Genomic DNA, 7,367 nt, shown 5'->3' with positions numbered 1-7,367 from the left:
ACATATGTTATCACATACTGGTAATTTACAAATGTTAGTAAATCCACAGATCTAGATCTGTAGAGTTGAGAAAGCTCAGCATTTGAGTAAATTCAAGTATCTGCCAAAAAATAAAAAGCTGAAATAAGTTCATACTTCACATTTCATATTCCAGCCAGGATGACATTTGATACTAGGAAAAACATCTAATAGAAATTGGATCTATTTTTTTTAATGTTGGGAATCTATCTAACATAAGCTTCAAAAACAAAATAAAATCAGACACAGCATGCATTTAAAAGACAATGGTAAGGCTTCCCTGGTGGTGCAGTGGTTGAGAGTCCACCTGCTGATGCAGGGGACATGGGTTCATGACCTGGTCCTGGAGGATCCCACATGCCGCAGAGTGGCTGGGCCCATGAGCCATGGCCACTGAGCCTGCGCGTCCGAAGTTCCGCAACGGGAGAGGCCACAACAGTGAGAGGCCCGCGTACCGCAAAAAAAAAAAAAAAAAAAAAAAAGCAGTGGTGTGGGATTTGAAGTTAAGATTTCCTACATTCAAAACCTGCTTCAGCTACTTAAAACTTGTGACAAGCTAAGGGATTTACAAGATTGTGTAGAAGTGGCATGTGATAACCTCTGAAAGTTTCTGTAACAGAGATCCTGGAACAGAATAAGTATTCATTATGTACTTCCAAAACCTATGTACTCCAAATTAGTACCCAGTATGTACTCTGAAACCTAGATTTTTAGTGTTTTCTTTCTTTTGCTTGCATGAAACTATATTAATTTTTGAGACCTCATTGCCCCAACTCTCTAACTCAATTTGTATGAAATCCACAGACATTTTATCAAAAGAGCAAAGCAACCCTCTCTTGAATATTTACACTTATATTCTCAAGAGATATATGCAAATGCACAGGATGCCCTTGAGGATTTTGCATTTAGATCTATGATTGAGGTAAAATAAACCAAGCATATTTTGTTTGTCAGTATCCTTGTGGCAAAACATCTGAAGAAACTCAAGAATTGTCATTGCTGTTATTTTCCTGGATACTGGCACTGCATTTCTTTTCCTAAAGAGCCTTAAAAATTGTCTGCTGCAGATAAAATTATGTAAATGTATTCTTATTTACTTGTACAACCATATAATTGAGCTTTCTAGAAGAAGGAGGTGATGGAAGTTCTGAAGCTCTGAAAGGATGTGGTCTTAGCTTTCCACTATGTATAAAATACACTCAATTATTTTGAGATTGACTGGGTAAATGGACATTGTTATCTCTTCATAAAGATCAACATGATTTTAAGCAATTATTTTTCTGCTTATTTTACCAGGAATAGTCTGAATGATATTTTTTCTTAGCTCTGTGTGTATGTGTGTGTGTGTGTGTGTGTGTGTGTGTGTGTGTGAAGTGACATTGAGACCTTGTCGTGGGAAATCTATCTAGCTAAGAAAAAGAGACAGATGGATTCTCACAGAGATATGAAACACCGTCTGGCACAGCAGTGATAGACGCCAGAGAAGGTGAACCTCTGGAATGTTTTGTCCAGTAAGAGTTTTAAAGAACACCAATAAAATGCTAATGAAAAGCCATCAGTGACTCTGTATTTCACGTAAAAGGTTTGGCACATGTAGCATGCTTTTTATGAGACTCCTCCTTAAAAACTAATCAAAGGTAGTATATTTCCTTTCAGGTTCAAAGTGTGGGGAGAAGGAGATCATCATAACTGAAGGTCAGTTGGCAGCCAGACTGCATGTCACCTTAGGAAACAGCCTTGTTCTGGTGCATTCCTAATCATGCATTGTCTGAGAGCTCTCCACCTCATTTCTCCTCAGGGCTGTAGCCATTCTACTCAAACAGCACTGACTATGCTCATATTAATGGACAGGCACTGAACCATTCATTGCAGAGAAAAGGAAGAGGCAAAAGGCAAAGATCAATCAGCCATGAAGCCTGCCTTCAAAGATCTAATAGCTTGAGAGGCGAGAGAAGACAAGTAAGTCAGTCTTTGGGATAGAAATATTAAAGGAAGAAGAGATGACATCTATGTGAGAGAAGGGTGGAAAAATCCACAGTTTTATCTGGGCAGCATTTAAAAAAAATAAATATAATTTGGATTTCAAGATAGTGTCCTTGGTAGGCCAGCAGTTTTAATAAATCCCTCCCCACATTTAACCTCATGGAAAGCCTAAAAATAACAGCTTTAGCTGAGCTCTGAAAGATTTGTCCAGGCATTTCTTCCTATATAGTCCTTTAACATTGCTTACTTTCTTGTCATTTTCCTTTTCTAAAAAAATAAAAAACAAAACTGCCTGTTAATTGGGCTTCCAGTCTATACTGAGCTCATTTGTATATATAACTAGTTGAATGGTCTGCTTTTTCTTAATTTATTCTTTAATTCAGTTAATATTAATGAATGATGGGAATGGGAATGGGAATATATGTAATGGAAATAATCACTGTAATAGGGCCTAAGACAAGAGACAAAAGAGACATAGTGCCTTTTCTCATGGAGTTTGTATCCTCTGACAGCCAATGGTGTTGAAGAATGTCTTTCATTCTCGTCTACTCATATTACTATCTCTAAAATTCTTAACATATCTCCATACTCAACAACCTATGTGAACTTTTGTCAGTTTCCCAATGCAGCCCAGATAGGTAATGTGTTGAAGTACAGCTTGTGTGGGAAAAGGATTTATAAATACTAAAATGCAGCCATGATAGAACAGAACACTCAGCAGGCAGGAAAGCACAGAGTAGATGTGGCACACACAGAGGTGAAGGAACATGTAATTTGGAGTACGTGAACTTGAGTAGTGAAAATAAATTCAGGACACAGATCACTGATTACTGCAATACAATGCCAGGTCAAGTGGTTAAGGAAAAGCCTTAAATTCTTCAGGCTATTGGAGAAGAATGAACCAGTGAGATTTCAAGTAAAATAGGAAATATTTCAGTGGAGTATTTGCAAGAATATTTGGACCGTCAAGGGCAAAGGATACAGTTTTTTCAAGCAAATCATGCTAAGGGGACTTTATAAAATGAATGGATTCTCAGCTTTAGTGATGATTTTAGGCCAAGATGCTTTTGAAAGCCAAGTTACACTGCAGTCAAACCCTCTAACAGTCCTGGAATAATAAGCCATTGACCTTTATATCCTATCAAATTAGCTGAAATCTCATCAAACGACTGAGCTGTGGAGTCGCCTTTGTATGTGAAGGCAGATGTCATGTGTGACAATTTGAAGAGAGAGATTTGCTAAAGAGGATAAGGGAGTAGAGGTCTGCAGGTGTTGGGCAACAAACAATGTGTTCTTATAAAATGACTTGAGTTTGGAGAGAGAGGCTTTCAGTGGCATGGAAGTTTCAGAACTTGTTCTTTCTTCGTACTTGTCTAAATTCCTAAATTTCCAGCTAAAAATATTGCTTTTATCCACTAACACTTTAATCCAGCTTAAATTAGCTTAAGCTGAAGTCTTTTGTCTATATTGTAACATTATACACTTTATTGTTCTACATAAATGTCTACATCTTTCTCCTGAATATGCCATTGAGTATATACGTGGGGACAACTTATTCTATAATCTGCTCAACATTTAGAACAAAGCAAAGCTCCAAATAGAAAATAGCTTGAGATTTAATGATTTGTAAGTTTATGACCAGCTACATAGCTAACTCTTAGAAATCCTCTTTTGTGCCAGGACCCTCAAAGGAGTGGAACCCACAGCAAGAGCAGAATTGGAGCCAGTAGCCCACAGAGCTTGGAGCCCAGCAATAGAGGGTTATGGCAGCTGCCATAGGACTGACAAACTGCAATGCTGGCCTGGAGTCAATTAGAAAAAGATGTTAGTCAAGGAGAAATGTGTTTTCTCTGTCCCTTCCTGAACACGTGCATGCACCTAATTTAATATGATTTATTCAACAGAGTGGGCCACTTAACAGGCCACAGCTATGGCCAGAATCCAATATCCATGACCCCATTAAACCCTAATCAAGTAGGAGGAAATGGGAAGAAAGGGGGGTGATGTCATCTTTTTTTTCTCTCTAGGCTCCTAGGGTCCAAAGAAAGTACGTATTCAGAAACAACACAAATAGAGGTCAAATTATGTGTACAAATTAAATACATAGCCCTGTGACAACCTATCAAATTCTATGTTAAATTTCTGGCAACCTCAAAGTTCTGGAAGAGGACCAAGTACATGAAAGGGTAAGAGAGACAAACGTGACATTTGTATGTAGCTGATGGAAAACTGTCATATACATTGTCTTCCTTGAGAGTCACAACAGTGATATGAAGCTTTTAGATTGTGAGTGCATGCTTTTTCCTGAAAAGAAAGCTAAAGCAAATATAATCATAAGAATAATAATAACAGCTGCCGTTTAACAAATTCTACAGCTACTCTATCAAAGCTCATAAGTGATAAGGCTGTAATTCAAACCAGCATCTTTTACTCTGGGCTTAGGTTATCTTCCAAGAATTTAATCTCTTATAATGCCCAAGATTCTAAACTATATTCCAAATGTATGCTTCTGAGAAAACTAATTCCGTGTTCATGTAGGATAGAAGATGATAGCTGGAAATCGTTTAGTGGTTTATTTACTATAGGGTTTATAAACATTTTATATCTACTGCTCAAACCTTAAAATATTAAAATAATTAAAAGACAAGATAAAGGGTTTAATACAAGCAAGACACTAGTAGCAATAAAAAGCCATAGTTAAGAATGAGGAAGGTGAAATTAAGAAATCACACACTTTTGTACATATACACACATAAACATAAATACTACAAAGAGGAAATTCTGTGTCTTTTTAGGTTGTAAACAAGCTGTTTCACATAGTGTAATAATATATACCCATTGTCTTACCTCACACTGAAATAACTTGTTCAAATGATGACTCCAAGGCACTGATAAAAATTGAAATTAAGTTTGGAGTATTCCAGCAAAATAATCATGTAAGTGCATTACATAGTTGAGATTTTCATCTAAAAGAGTTAGAACAGCAATAGCAGCAACAACAAAATAATTATACTTTTGATGGGCTGAGCTCTAGTTCTTTTGCAAAAACACTAATATGACAGGTAAATGACATCCAATTCATTTCAAACTAATATTTTAAGAGCCGGCAAAATGAATTACAAAAAAATATATTGAAACAATAGCTTATTAATTTTTTATAAAACTAATGAATATTAAGAACATAACAAAGATGCCAACATTGATGATGGAGTAGAATGAGCAATTTATGAAGTTTCCATTGAAAACTACACAGTTTAACAGCTCCTTAGGCTGTCCAGCTGGAAGAGGAAACCACTCCCACGCCTGGTTGTAGCCATCCAATGACCCTCTCTGTTATGTTCTCTTTCAAGAGTAAATGCATCCAATTCATTTGTGTGTAATTGATTTTGCATATCCCTCCTGAGCTGGTGGGCCCAAATTATGTGTCATTCACTTATTCAAATACACATTTCATGTAACTAATGAATGCTGGGGGATGTGACAGGTGCAATGGGATAAAAAGATAGATAAGATTTGAACCCAGCTTTCTAAGTATGTCTTCTGCCTACAGTGCAAATGTATTCTTTTAAACCTACTGAAACCACCCCTATTATTAACTATTATTATTATTAACTATTAACCTATTATTATTGAAATAGTTGCAAGGGGGTGGCATTTTCTGTAATGAACCTTCTTAAATAAAATCAAAATAATAATTACAATAAAAGTAAAACACCTGTATATAAAATCGTCAGTGATTTGTTTAATAGCTATAACATATAACATTGGATGAAAGGGCAGGAGCAACAGGGCTTTCTGGGTAGCCAGAAGGGGAAGGATGAGAACAGCAAGAAATGGAACTTGTTGGCCTACAAGGGATACTGTTAGCAAGAAAAGAGGAGCAGAGGGCCCCAAATATGCACTCTGTTGGCTTCATTTATTTAGGCAACTTGTGCTCTGGAATAATGTACAGCTGGGAGTTAATTGCTTCACACTTGAAATGCCAAGAAATTTTGAAAATGGGGGCACTGCCTTTTCATGCACAAATCAACTTTAAAATCTTCATAGGATATTGGAAAGAACATAAGCTCAAGAGACAGCCTGAAATTCAGCTGTAGCTGCTTTACTTTCTAAACCGGTAAATTTGGGAAACATACATAACATTTTTTTCTAATTTCAAAAATTAGCTTCAGCGTGCTAATAATATGCTACCATTCATGGAGACTTATGACACGCCAGGCACTATTCTAGCATTTTAACTGTATCAGTTCATTCTTTCTTTCAGTAACCCTATAAAGTAGTTACTATTATTAACCCTATTTTACAGAAAAGGGTTAATAATAATAACCCATTGTGACTGAGTCACAATGCTTTTAAGGAACTCACCTACGATCACACAACTAGGAAGTATCAGAGACAAAATGAAATATCAGGACTTCTGGCTCCTTTTTTTTTTCTAGAAAATAAAAAAGATAATTTTACAATTCATTTAATGGCAACTGGTAATCATCAGATTAGCAGTGATTATATACAAAAGTTATTACATTAGCCGTGCTGTTATTTCTTAAGGTTGGTCAGATACTTAGAATCACAGACATCTCCTACATAAGATGCATCATACATGTCAAACTTGGTTATCATCAGCATTTATAGAACTAGACCTAGGGAAAGAACTAGGTCTGGGGACATATGCATGGTCTTCATATAGCAAATGTTTAGCCTGCCCTGATTATTACAAAATCAGAATAGCGAGAGTACTCACAGGCTGGCTACTTTAAAACCCTTATTTTAACCACTTCAATAGTTTAAAAAGCTACACCAACAATCATGTGATACCACTGCACACATAATTGGAATGGCTAAAATCCAAAACACTAACAAAACCAAAGGCTGACTAACATGTGGAGCAACAGGAAGTCTCATTCATTACTAGGGCAAATGCAAAATCACACTCTGAATTAAAAACTTTTGTTCACATAGATCTCTACAAATGAATGTTTAGCTTAACTTTATTCATAATTGCCGAAGATTGGAAGCAATTAAAATGCCCTTCAGGGCTTTCCTGGTGGCGCAGTGGTTGAGAGTCTGCCTGCCCATGCAGGGACGCAGGTTCGTGCCCCGGTCCGGGAGGATCCCACATGCCGTGGAGCAGCTGGGCCCGTGAGCCATGGCCGCTGAGCCTGCGCGTCCGGAGCCTGTGCTCCACAGCAGGAGAGGCCACAACAGTGAGAGGCCCGCGTACCGAAAAAAAAAAAAATGCCCTTTAGTAAGTGGATGGAGAAACTAATTTTGGTACATTCTTTTAATGAAATATTATTCTGTGATAAAAAGAAATGAGCTATCAAGCCATAAATAAACAAAGAAGAAGTTAAACTGCTTATTATTAA

The 7,367-nt window shown here is 36.9% G+C and overlaps 1 non-coding gene across 1 annotated transcript; it reads right to left on the bottom strand.

The window, feature by feature from the left end:
• Positions 1-6,612: 6,612 nt before the first annotated feature.
• LOC136134300 (small nucleolar RNA SNORA72) lies at positions 6,613-6,744 on the bottom strand. The gene has a single exon (XR_010656574.1). It is a non-coding gene; the product is annotated as a small nucleolar RNA SNORA72 (small nucleolar RNA).
• Between the last annotated feature and the right edge of the window lie 623 nt (positions 6,745-7,367).

This window comes from Phocoena phocoena, chromosome 14, assembly GCF_963924675.1.
Source record: "Phocoena phocoena chromosome 14, mPhoPho1.1, whole genome shotgun sequence".
In the NCBI taxonomy this organism is placed as follows: domain Eukaryota; kingdom Metazoa; phylum Chordata; class Mammalia; order Artiodactyla; family Phocoenidae; genus Phocoena; species Phocoena phocoena.
This window is presented reverse-complemented; position numbering and strand designations above follow the sequence as displayed.